Raw genomic sequence first — 13,670 nt, 5'->3', positions numbered from 1 at the left:
CAAACCAGAGACCTTCTCTATGCCTCCTCCAACTCCACTGCTCTAAAATAGGTAAAAAAGAAAAAAGTGGGAGAACACCGATAGCAAAGCGTGGGGGGTGGCTGCATCAGAAGTGCACCGCCCTTTGTCCTCCTGGGCAGCTCTGCAAGAGCCTCCTTTTTATGGAGAAAAAGAAAACAAACCAGTGGCCGCCTCAATGTGCTGCCTTTTGCTTCCTATGCTCACATCTGAGCTGACTGTTAGAGGCAATCACCAGAGGCCATGCCTAGCCAACAAAACCACAATCGCTCCAACTAGAGTTTGAGTTTTCCTAATTACTACTGGGAGTGTTCAACAACTGTAAAGATGCCCATTCTGAGGGTGTTGGGTGTTGTTGCTATTCTTCTGTTTTGTTTATGATTCTGTGTGTGCACAGGTGTAAATGCACAGGTGTGTGGGGTGAATGCACAGGGTGTGTGCACAGGGTGAATGGACAGGTGTGTGGGGTGAATGCACAGGTGAGTGCACAGGGGTGGGGTGAATGCACAGGTGTGTGGGGTGAATGCACAGGTGTGTGGGGTGAATGCACAGGGTGTGGGGTGAATGCACAGGTGTGTGGGGTGAATGCACAGGTGTGTGGGGTGAATGCACAGGTGTGTGGGGTGAATGCACAGGTGTGTGGGGTGAATGCACAGGTGTGTATTCAGGCACACACACCTGTGCACATAGAGGCCAGAGGACACCAGGTGTCCTACTCTATCACAAACCACATAGTCCCTTGATGTGGAATCTCTAACTGAACCTAGAGCTAGGCTGGAAGCCAACAAGACCCCAGCAATCCAGTGTTCCCCTCCCCACAGCCATGTTGAAGACCATGTCTGGCCTGTTACACGGATGTGGGAATCATAAACTCAAAGACCATTCGGAGGCAGGTATTGCTGCAGGACATTTGATCGCACTGTGAATCCTGGGATTGTGTCGTGTACTGAGAAAAAAACAAAGCAATACAATCAAACAAGCAAAAACAATCTTTTTCTAGTCGGTGTGTGGCTCAGCCCTTAGCACACAACTTTAATCCGTCTGGCTGGAACACAGACACACCCTTGGTTTTCACCTTTAATCCCAAATAATGAAGGTAAAGTTACTCTGTAGAAGGATGCACCATGTTTGAAAGTGATGTCTAATTGAGTGGCAGACAAAGTCGTGAATCAGAGAAAGAATTGACAGACTAAGATACGCCCAACTCTCACAAGAGGAGAGAGAAAAGGAAAGTTACTTAAGAGCAGGGCAGAAAGAGGAGGAGGTGGTGGACGTTTTACTGGGACAGTTGTAGAGAGAGGCTGCAGAGAGGGACAGAACAAGCTAGACACAGGTGAAGACAGAATAAGCCAGAGAATGAGAAGAAGCCAGAAGATTATATTGCCAGAGTTAGTATGAGGCCAAGCAGAGCAATTCAGGAGCAGCCAAAAGAAAGAAGCCGGACTGAATCAGTCAGCTTGGAGAGGAGTTGGAGCCAGAACATCTGAGTTGAACCAGCCAGCTACAGCTCAAAAGGAACTAGAAAGGGTGAGCTGATTCAGCACTAAGTCTCAGAGGCTGAAAACAGTCTAGGCCCAGATTAGATTGTATGGAGGCTAGAAGCTTCCAGGACTAGGCTTAGGGTGACAGACAGAGGCAAAAAGCCTCCAAGACGACAACTCTACAGGAGAATAAAGATTACATTAACAAGGTATGGTGTTGTAAGTCTGTAATCTCGGCACTTGGGAAATAGGAGAAGGAGATCATGAACTCGAGGTCATCCTTGGCTAGGTGGCAACTTCAAGGCCAACCTGGGCTAGTGAGAGACCTGGTCTCAAATACAACAAAGTAGACAAAGTATCTAGAAAAAGAACATGTGGCTATTTCTTAGAAGGGACTGAGGATCCAATACCACAGTTGGGGACTGAGAAAGACTTGCAAGGCACATAGGGACACACACGGAGGTATTAAACCTGCCTCCACACTACTGCCTTCGAAGAAGGTTCCCCTACCATGATCAGGTTTGCAGGTGCTATATTTTGAATATAGTTTCCTTCAAAATTCATGTTGACATATGATATTTTGTTTGTTTATTTGTTTGTTTTGTCAACTTGATACAAGCCAGGGTCGTTAGGGAAGAGAGAACTTCAATTGAGAAGACACCTCCATCAGACTGGCCTGTAGGCAAGTCTGGGAAGCGCTTCCTTGGTTAATGATTGATGGGTGAAGGACCAGCATTCCTGTGGGTGGTGCCAGTGCTGGGCAGGTGGTCCTGGTTTGTATAAGAAAACCAGCTGAGTAAGCCATGGGGCCCAAGCCAGTAAGCAGCATTCCCTTGTGACCTTTTCCTGCCTTCAGGTTCCTGCCCTGAAGTCCCCCAATGATGAACTGTAATCTTCAAGAAGAAATAAACCCTTTCCTCCCCACACTGCTTTTAACTGTGGTGTTTACCACAGCATATGGTCTTTAAAAGTTATCCGGGTCCTTAAGAAATCAATGTCTTTCTCATGTGACTGGGTTGGTTCTCTCGAGAGCAGATTATGGATAACTCAGGTTATTTTTCCTCCCCAGTCCTGGCTTCCTGGCAGCAGTTGAAGGCACACAAGTTCCTCACTGGAAGTTGACTAGACGCCATGTTCTTAAACTTCCCAGTCTCTAGACTCATGAGTTATTAATACCACTGTTCTTCATAAATTACCAGATCTTGGGCGTTTTGTTATAGGAATGGAAAAAAGACTAGAAGTTACCCAGCCAGGCTGCCAGTCACGTAAGAACTTGGCATGGCCCTCACGGGTAAAAGTCAGGCCTGAAGGATGTGCCAGGGGCCCACCTAGAGCCAGCCGCGATGTTGCCAGCAGTGGCCGCCACAGGCACTGCGCAATCTGATTCAGCTGTGTATCTCGAGAGCCAATCTTGAAGAGACATGTCAACAACAAACCACAAACAGAAACCTTGATGTTCAAGTCCAATCTACAGAGGTAAGGGGGGTGAGGGTGGGTCCTTCTCAAAGGTGCCCCTTACTCCTCCGTTTCCAGGAAGTGTTGAGAATGGGGAGGAGCTGTTTCTCATTAAAGCGTCTTCCTCGGGAATCAGGAGGAGAAAAGAAAAAAAAGCTAAAAACATGACCCAAGGGAGAAAAAGGCATCAAGACAGAAAAGGGCCAGGAGGGGACAGGAGAGAAGCAGCAGGCTGCAGCTGGAATATATAAATAACAATCATAAGGGGAAAGATAGGGACGATTAATAAAAATCAATGAATAAACACAGGCCCTATGGTCATATTCTGCTACATTATACAGGGGATTAAGGCTCAAGACACTTTTGATAATTCTCCCGGAGGAGAAATGGTGATTGGAAAAAGAATGAATAAACTTGGCCTGACTCATTTATAGATCAAAGGTGAGAGGTGGCTATCAGGACCAGACGGAATAGAGAAATAACTTAGCCAGGCACGGTGACAGAAGCCTGTAATCTCAGCCCTTAAGTGTTGGAGGCAGGAGGCTGATGAGTTGGAGTCCAGCTTGGGCTAGGATCAAGAGGGAAGAGAAGGAAGAGAAGGGAGGGGGGAGGGAGGGAAAGGGACAGGGAGGGAAGGAGGGGGGCGGGAAGAGGGAGGGAAAGCAGGCAGCCATGTAAGGCTCTGTAGTTTATAAAGTGTGCACGTGTACGTCAGCCCCTGCCTCCTCCAGGCATCAAGGTTCACTCCTGTCCTTGTCTGTCAGGGTACAAAATGCTATCAGACAGAAATGTGGCCACAGGCCACCTGTGCCATGCAGACCCCAGCAGGCATAGAGACGGGCCATGGACAGTTTGTCACCGAGGGCGCTACACAATGGCTTCTTCCCAGCACATCGTCTTAAGCCCTCTTTCTCCTGAGCAGCTCTGCACCCTTTAAGGTCTTCTTAAATATTTGGTGGCTGCAGTTCTCCATGTCTGAAGGTTTCCTCTAAGCTCCAGATCTCGAGGACTCAGTATATGGCATACAGAGGACATAGATACAGGACTGATCTGAATGGATGTCCCATAGACCCATACACAAAGTTCATCCACTCCATCCCTCCTGGCCTCCATCTTGGTAGGCATCCTCCTTGGGTTGCTCCAACAGGCTCCTGTGCTGCCTTGAGTCCCCTCGCGTCTACCAGCACAATCTACATGCGTGCAAACCTGATCCTGTCTGCCTCTTGCTTGAGTTCCTTTGGTACAATTCCATCATCATAAAGCCCTTGCTTAGCTGGGGGTGTAGCTTGGTTGGTAAAGCGTTTGCCTCCTGTGGAGGAAGCCCCAGCACCATGTTAACCAAGCACGGTGGTACATGCCAGGAATCCCAGCCCTTGGGAGGTAGGAGCAGGAGAAGTGCGAAGTTATTCTCAGCAGCGGTGGTGCGGACCTTTAAACCCAGCGCTTGGGAGTCAGAGGCAGGTGGAGCCAACCTGGTCTACAGAGTTCCAGGATAGCCAAGGCTACATAGTGAGACCCAGTACCACAAAATAAATAAATAAATAAATAAATAAATAAATAAATAAATAAATAAATAAAATAAAACAAAAACAAAAAAACAGGGCCGTGGCTGCATCTCAGTGATATAAGAGACAGAAAGATAGTGAGACAGACAGACAGACAAAGACTAAAGTCCTTCCACTACCTGGTTCTGCACCTGTCCCTCTAGCTCCCACCACCCAGTCGTGTTTGTGGAACAAGGTGATTCTCACCAGACCCAAGCAATCGTGAACCTCTTATGACCCTGTTTCCATTGCTCTACCTGGGAAACTCCTATGGATCCCTCAGGACCCAAACTCAAAAGCAGCTCAGGAGCGTTTTCCTGGGTTTCTGCAGACAGGTACTCTCCTGCAGACAGGATCTGTTCCCCAGTCTGTGGGATCTGTGAGCATGGGCCTTGAGATCACTCACTGTGCACATCCCACCCTGAACAATGAATGCTTGCTGCTCTGACAAAGGATTTGTTAAGCAGTGAAAGGAATGGAAATTTCTCCCTGGACTGGAGGAACAAGGGAGGGGAGATGGTCACTGCTCCAACTCTGCTCGCTGGATCTTCTGAGAGATCTTATGCAAATCACTTGTGCCTGAGGACCAAATGAAAACTAGGCCAGTGGAAAGTTAATGACTCATCTCTAGGCTCCTAAATTCCCTCCTTGGCTGATGTTTTCCCCTTGGGCCTGGAAAGGTGTTTAGGGGCAAGCGGTGGAGGATATGTTAAAAAGTGGGGCTGGAGAGATAGTGTTTGTTACTCGGAGAGTTCGGTTTTCAGCACCCAAGTGTGGCTCACAACCACCTATAACACCTATTCTAGGGGATCTTACACCCTCTTCTGGCCACAAAGGCACCAGGCACACATGTGGTGCACATACACGCGTGTGGGCAACAAAAAAACCTCAAAGATGCTTAAAATAAAGAAATCTTGAAAAGAGAGTTAAATTTTGCTTTTAACAAAAATCACTCTTGCTGGGAGTATGGGTCAGGAGGCAGAAGCAGGCATGGTGTCCAGGCACACGTGTGCCTCAAAAAAACATACATACATACACATACACACACACACATTACACACACACACATACAAACATACATACACAGCCTCATATCCCCACATACTACACACACAGACATACCCACACACCATATATACACATGCATACACCACATAAATATAAAAAAAAAACATACACACAAACATGACACACATACACACACACACACACACATACATAACACACACACAAAAAAAAAACACATACACACACATACACACACACACACATACACACACACACACACACACACACACACATACACACATACATACATACACATACATACATACACACATACATATATACACACATACATATATACACACACACACATACACACACACATACATACAATCACTCTCAAGCCAACACAGTACTTCCTCAAAGTCCCAGTGAGGTGGAGAAGCATTCCACACAGCCATTTGTCCACCTAACAAGTGACAGCCCACAGAGACAAAATGGAGACGAACAGGAGTCTCAGAAGGCTGCCCAGAATGTGACTGGCGTTAGGGGGTGTAGGGACAGCCCTGAACGGACTGCCCAGTGTCCTGGAAATAAGAGCTAGCTTCTGTTTGAAAGGGTAAGAAATCTGGGCATGGTAGCACCGACCTAGAACCCCAGTGTCAGGAGGAGGGGACTGGAAATGAGACATTCAAGGCCAACCCCGCCATGAAGCTAAGCTGGGCCCACGAGCAGTGTCTCAAAAAACATTTTTTTAAAATCGGGGGTGGGGGGGATTCTTCTGATGCATTGAAGGCAGAGCAGGGCCCAAGCAGAAGGGTTTGCAAGGCATCTTCAGGTCAAGAATAAAGTAGTTCTTTTCTGCTTTTTTTGTTTTTCGAGACAGGGTCTCTACAGAACCCTGGCTGTCCTGGAACTCAATCTGTAGACCAGGCCGGTCTTGAACTCAACGAGATCCGTCTGCCTCTGCCTCCCAGGTGCTGGGATAGAAGGCCTGTGCTCCCACTACTCGGCCTTAAAGTGTGTTTTTTAAACTTTTCAAAAACCTAAGCTACCACACAGAGGATCTCATGGAGAATCTTAGTGGGGAGGGAGGTGTTGACAGCTCCCTGTGAGGCTCAGGCTGGCCGCAAACTTGAAACCCTTCTCCTCAGTCTCCAGGAGCCAGGATCCCAGGTCTGCATCGTCACTCCCAGTTGAGACTCAAGCGCTTAATGAAAACTGTGGCCCTGTTCTGGACCACAGTCCGCTTTCTCAAGCACCCCATGGCCACTGAACATCCTGTATCCCACAGCCTCAAAACTGAGCCTCGGGCAGGCAAGATGGCTCAGCAGGCAAAAGTGTTTGCCACTCAAGCCAGAGGACCTGAGTTCAATCCCCAAAATATACAGCAAAGAGAACCGACTTCCACTTTGACACATGAACCATCGTATGTACACGTGTGCCCACACTCACACATACAAACACATCATGCACATGCATATGCACGATGAAAACAATTAACAAAATAAAAATTAAATGCGAAATAAATAAAATTAAATAAAATAAAATAAAATAAAACGGAGCCCCTCCTCCCTAGCAGATTCATGTGCCTCCTAGCTTGGGACAGCCTCAGGTAACAGCTGCTCCCAGTACAACCCTGCCTCGTACTGCTATGTCACGCGCAAATCAAGGAGTAAAATCAATTTCCCCTTGCACCTGAGTCAATCTTCTATCGCTCTGACCAATATTACTGAGACTACAGTCATTAAAACCCGGGAGCATCCACTCTCCCGTGGTCCTGGGAGCCCTGGGATCCACATGGAGACACGACAGAGGTAGGGGGAGACCAGACACAGAGCAAAGCACTCTAAGAGCCTGCCATGGGAGCCATCAGCCAAACGCAGACTCCTGAATGAAACAGGCCCAGCAGTCAGAGGAAGCAACCCCAGACAGAGCCACATAAATCAGAAAATCTGCCATCAGAACAGAGCCAACGCTGAGGTCGGGAAGAGACGGCAAACTCTTACTCACGGAAGCCCCAAAGGTTTCAGAGGCCGGACCACAATGGGTGACTGAGACACACTACACAGGAGACTCCATCCTCAGGCAGGCTGTGTAGGAGTGGGCCATCCCACATTAGTGAGGTTCTTAGAAAGCCCGAAGTGAACTGCTCATCCAAACATGTTTATTTCTGAGGAATCAAATGCTCCCGATGTCTTTTTACCACAGTGAAGAGAATGAGGTAGTCTGACCAGCACAGACATCAGTGGTCAAGGGCTGACAGTTGTTGGTATCCTGATAGCTTTGCACTGAGACCAGCATAGGATACTCATGCATTGAGGCCACGTGGCCATCTTGCGTACATAGGCGGGGTCTCACCCTGACCCTGTTAAAGCATGCACATCTGGGGCTTGGGGATTTAGCTCAGTGGTAGAGCGCTTGCCTAGCAAGTGCAAGGCCCTGGGTTCGGTCCCCAGCTCTGAAAAAGAAAGAAAAAAAAAAAAGAAAGAAAGAAAAAGAAAAAGCATGGGACCAGGAATGCATGGGTGGTGAGGAGACAGGTGGGAAGTGACTGAGCGATTATCTTAGGATGGACCATCTGGGTGAGCTCTGTTGTTACACGCAAACCGCAAAGTCCACACGGCCTTGAACACCCAATCTCTTTTCATCTTGACAGCTAAGCAGGGTCAAGGCCTGGCTTAGTACTTGGATGGGAGACTGGAGAATAAGAAGCTGAGGAGCCTAGCGATTCTCATGGAGAATTTACCAAGCTCTGGAGAGAGAGTATGGGTGCATGTGTGCACACGTGTGTTCATACAAAGCAGCCTCAGTCCCCACAGCTGGCCCAGCCCTGATCCCCCCCCCCCAAAAAAAAAAAAAAAACCTGTTTGTCTACAAAATGCTGATCTTAAAAAAAAAAATCACAAGCAAAGGAACGCCAATGCTAACCACAAAATGTCAATAGAATGTGAACGGTGGGCCCTAAACTGCCCGTGAACCCTCATGATGCAGTAGGAAAGCTCTGTTTACACAGAGATAAGGATCGGGAAAGACCACAGGGAAATGTGAGCAGGCAGAAGGGACTGGGCGGGGGTGGGGTGGGGGGTGGTCTATGAACCATTTATGTGCTCGGGAATTCATTATCCTCCAACTATGCCAATGCAGATGGATTCCATGGCCCCACAGCCCCTTGCTCCCATCTCCTCAGTAAGTTCATCAAAGAGGGACAGCTGCCACTTTTTCATTCTGGGACAGTGGCAGAGCCCGGGTTGAGTGGACCTCCTTCTGCATCTGTCTCCAGCATCTCTCCCACATCCGGCCTGAGCCCAGACCCCTCGGGGCCGCCTTGCCTCCCGACCTTCCCACCCCTCGCTGACCTTCCCATCCTTCGCTCTGATCCCTCTTCATTCCTCACTAACATCTGGCCATGGCTTCACACAGAACCTCCCGGTACAGGCTTCACTTCCCAGGGCCAGCATGCTTTCTACCACAGGGCCGCCCATCTCTTGGGCACTGTTCTTTGACAATGCTCAACAAAGGCATTTGGGTGATCAAAGCAGTGGGCAGGAGGCCCAGATGCCTGGTTCTAAAACCCTCCATTCCACTTACGGGTGACTCTCCGGCAATCCGGCCCTACCTGCCTCCTCTGACCTTTTTAAAGTCTCCGTGCCCTCGCCCTCAGAACACAAGGGGATATGGAGGACACACACTGGCTCTGGCTGTGGACAGGGCTGTCTATGGAGGCCGTATTCTCTCTCACATCCTCCTCGCTCAAACTCTCCAGGACCCCCAGAGCCAAGCCCTCCCTAAGTGAATGATTTGCTGTCTCATTTGTAAGTATGGAAGGATCAAGTCCGTGGCTCACCTTGCAAATAAAGGCCTCAGCAGGCCACTCATCCCCAAATAGCCTTCCCCGCTGTGAAGTCAGTCTACAAACTATTCATCAGGGATTCCTAGGTCCTCCTTCACCACAGACTCACTCCTTAATGACACACAGCAGAGGCCTGGGAGTATGTAAAGGGTCTCTAGAGCAGGTCTGGGTCAGAGGATACTCACCGCCATATTTGCTGTCTTCTACCCTCCACCCTGCCTCACTCCCTTCATCCCAACCACGAGCTACTGCTCTGGGTCCTGCCTACTTGGCTCCCTCACCCCACCTTAAGGGTCGTCACGACAGTCAGGGACAGGCTGTGCTAGAAGAGGTATGGATGTCAGAACCCGGATAAGGAAGCTTGCGGCTCCTCCCGACTCATCCCTCCTCCCCAGGCAGCCCTAGGCCTAGGATCCTCTGACCGTAGCCTGAGAATCCCATGTCTTACCCTCTTTGTCCCAGACCCAAAGGCCGCGAGGCTCTACTTTTGACTCTGTAAAATTCTCTCACGACAGATCTACAAAGCCCCAACACCACCTGGCCCCCTCACTAGAACCCCATTCTCTGGCCCCTTGAGGAGAGCCAAAGACAAGATGTCAGATTGCCACAAACACCACGGCTACCTTTAGTCCTTCCCCCACAGAGCCGTGTGCAGACACGGGTGTGTGGGACCTGCAAGGAGACTGTGGCACCGGAAATGCTTCCTTGATACTACTCACAGAGGCAACCAAAACCACGAAACTCACCCAGAACTACAGGCGGACTTCGCTATGAAACCGAGCCTACCTCTAATACCCAGGAGAGAGACCTGGCCAGACCCAAAAGGCAAGGAAAGAAACACACGGGCAGGAATTAAAGAAGGAAGCTGGGCCCGGGTGGGGGTCTGAGGAGACTCCTGGGAGTTTGCCTGATGGAGGGCCTGGACACCTGCCCCCCTCATCCTCAAGGGGGTTCCCATCCCACAGGCTGGAGAAGCAAGCACCAAGGTGAAAGAATGACGCTTTTCTTCACGCCCAAGGGAGATGGGTCCTTGGTATCTGTCCCCACGGCAACGCTGTATGAACCTCATCTACTCAGAGATGAAATGTACTTAAGCCGTAAGTGAAGGGAGACTTTATTGAGCGGACCTGGGAAACTAGGCACCTTTGGAAAAGTCACATTTTGGGACTGGAGGGGAGACTGGAGAGATAGCTCAATGGTTAAGCTCTTCCAAAGGCCCTGTGTTCAATTCCCAGTCCCTACATGTTAGCTCACAACTGCTTGAAACTCTACATCCTGCACCCTCACATGGACACATCTGCAGGCAAAACACCAATGCACATAAAATAAAAATAAACAAGTCGCTAAAAATAAAAAAAATTAAAGTCACTTTGGTCCCAAACGAGTGACTCAGAAACTTCTGGAACATGGACTGTAAACGCTTGGCCTCCAGCTTCCTATCTCAGGCTCCCAATTTAACCTTGTGAGGCCCCTCTTTCCCTTCTATTCCCAAAGCCAAGTTCTAGGCACGATTTCATGTCAAGACCATGTTCCCGTGGGATGCAAAAACTCTTAGTACACACTTTTATCTTATAAACATGTATATATGTATTATTTTTATTGCAAGGCTGGGGACTCAAGAGAGCCCAGAGCTCGCTAGGCAAGCATTCTACCACTGAATTATACCCCCAGCCTTTAATATTTTTACTCTTAAGTTACTACTTTTACCTTTTTTCCTATTTCCAATTAGGGCTCTTATTTCTTTGCAGTCCTGGTCTCTTTTAAGACCAGCAATCTCGGGTTCAAAACTGATCTGCAGGTACCTGCCATGTGGCTATATTTGATCTGGATCCTTTCCTAGAGCAGCCTCCAAATGAAGTTTCTTGCTGAGTGGAGAAGATGAGGCCCGGAGTGACGTGGGCCTGAAGTATCAACTGAAACCTCAGAGCAAGGGGCCTCAGATGAGATGACAGTGTTCCCATCTGCTTGATTAACAGAGACCCAGAAACTCTACAAGCTATGCCTTCTACTGAGATGTGGGTGATGACCACAGACAGGCAGAGAGAGTACTTGTCTCCGGGAGACAAGAAAGAGAAGCCAGGATTCCATTTTCAGGCTAAGGAGACAAATTCCCACCGCCATAGCAGTGAGTCACACGCCTGGACTCTCTACTCATTTCTGCAGCCAATGGTCAGCAGCTGCTTATCTGTGATTCCTTCCCTATGACCTGAGGGCTCTGGACTTGATGCTATCCCAGGCCTTTGCTGAGAAGGCATAAGTAGAGAATCTGGCAGAAGAGTGGAATATACCAGACATGGCTCAAGTGCTGGCCAGTTTCCACGGGCTGGCAGTGGCTTCTGCCTGAATGAATTTCAGGTCTATCCTGGCCCCTAGCCAGTCACCTCTTCAGGTTGATACCACACCAGCCTTACCCTCTACCACACAGAGCTGAATCAAGAATCAGGTCCCTCCATCAACCAACCAAATGACTTCCAGGCAAACCTTCCTGGACCACAACCAGGAGGCAGCTCCCTGTATGATCTGGTCACTGGTTTGCTGAGGACACTATCTACAGTCAGTCAAGTCTGCTCCCCATAAACCTAGAATCTCTACCATGACAAGGCCCCGCCATGCCCCATCTCAGCACTCTGGGCAGGCCCAGACTTAGGGAAGGACTGCTCAATTTCACTAGAAGAGGCTTTATGGACCCCCAAAGTCTCTTGATAGCAAACAAGTCCAGGTGTGGTCAGAAGTGGGGGAGGGATTTGTTTCTGATTTGCTCCTCAATGAACAACACACTGGGGAGAGGTACTCGAGGCCAGGGACCCTGGCAAGAAGAAAAAGGAAGAAGTACTTGTTTATTGGAAGGTAACGGTTCAGAATTATGTCCTCAAGCCCCAAATGCTGCCAGACCTACCCGTCCTGACCAATCCCCAATAGTGATGACCATGGACATCCCAAGAAAACTGTCCACAAGCAGAGACATAAGCTGAAGCCACCAACCCAAGGATCCAGGACAGCAGCAACAGATGTTTACAAGAGAACACCAAGCACCCAGGAAAACAAAAGCCAAAAGCTGGGTGGTGCTGATGCACACTAATCCCAGCCCTGGGGAGGCAGAGGCAGTTGGATCGATGTGAGTTCAAGGACAGCCAGAGCTACACAGAGAAATATTGTCTCAAAAAACAAAACAGCAAAAATAAAACAACAACAACAAAAAACCCCTTAAAAATAATCCCACAGGTTCTAGACTGGTGCTGAACCATGCAGAAAACTTCTGTGAAATTTAACTGAGCTTGGTAGCCCACATCTGTAACCCTAACACATGGCAGGTAGAAGCAAGAAGGATCAGGTGTTCAAAGCCATTCTCAGCTACAGCTGGACCAGTTTGAGCTACATGAAACCCTGCTTCAAAATAAGAAATCAATTTAAAAAAAAAAAAAAAAGAATCTGTGAAATAGGTTCCTACCTGACCCAGAATGGGAAAATAGAAAGAAGGTTGTACCAAGGCCTGGGAAAAAAAAAGTTTAAAAACGCAGCAGAAGCCATATTTTCCTCTAAACAGCTGGGAGGCAATGGGATAGCCCCCACAAGTTCTCTCATCAGAGGTATCGATGGGGTCGCTCTAGGCTATGCCCCAATTCCAAGCAGAAAACGACAATGGCTTCGGTAAGACAGAAGGACAGCAGTGAGAAGTGGGGGAAAGAACTCTGGAAGCAGAGGGAAGAAACCTGACGGCTGTCGCTGACCACTTCCCGGTTCTCCGGTCATGTGTGGAAAACGGGAGCATGCCGTAAGATACGGAATACATTGAATCATGACTCCGGGAGCCCTTCACGGGATGGCCGGATGGATAGACTCCGGCCAGAATCACAGCCTGGCTGTCTCTCGTAGCACAAATCAGTAAATCCGAGTCTCAATTTTCCATTCCTTCAGTAGAAACAGCTCACTAGGACGCAGCACCACGCTCCACACCACAATGGCTATGACAACTGTCCTGGCTGTGTCCCCACTTCCTGCCTTCTATGGGAGACCACCCCCCCTTACATCGCCTATCTGCTGGTGACACTCTGAGCTCTAAGGAAGAAGCAGGGTATCTGATAATCCTGTCTTCCCTCCTTACGTCTCTTCACATAACCTAACAAGCTTTCCTCCCTGTTCCTTCGGATCTTGATAACAGCCATTTCTGGATTCAGGGCAGACAGGATCTCCATTTGACTGAGAGCACTGAGCTCCCACAAGTCAAATACCATCTGGAGTTAAGCAAAGACAGCTAGTGATCAGAATTTGCCACAATCTGTCTCTTGACCTGAGCCATTGACGGAATGGCTGGAC

At 48.7% G+C, this 13,670-nt stretch overlaps 1 protein-coding gene across 4 annotated transcripts in view; it reads right to left on the bottom strand.

The window, feature by feature from the left end:
* The window catches only part of Adcy3 (adenylate cyclase 3), a 78,086-nt gene that overhangs the window by 62,025 nt on the left and 2,391 nt on the right, over nt 1–13,670 (bottom strand). The gene's annotated exons all lie outside the window — the stretch shown is intronic.

The sequence above is a fragment of the Rattus rattus genome, chromosome 7, assembly GCF_011064425.1.
Source record: "Rattus rattus isolate New Zealand chromosome 7, Rrattus_CSIRO_v1, whole genome shotgun sequence".
Lineage (NCBI taxonomy): Eukaryota > Metazoa > Chordata > Mammalia > Rodentia > Muridae > Rattus > Rattus rattus.
This window is presented reverse-complemented; position numbering and strand designations above follow the sequence as displayed.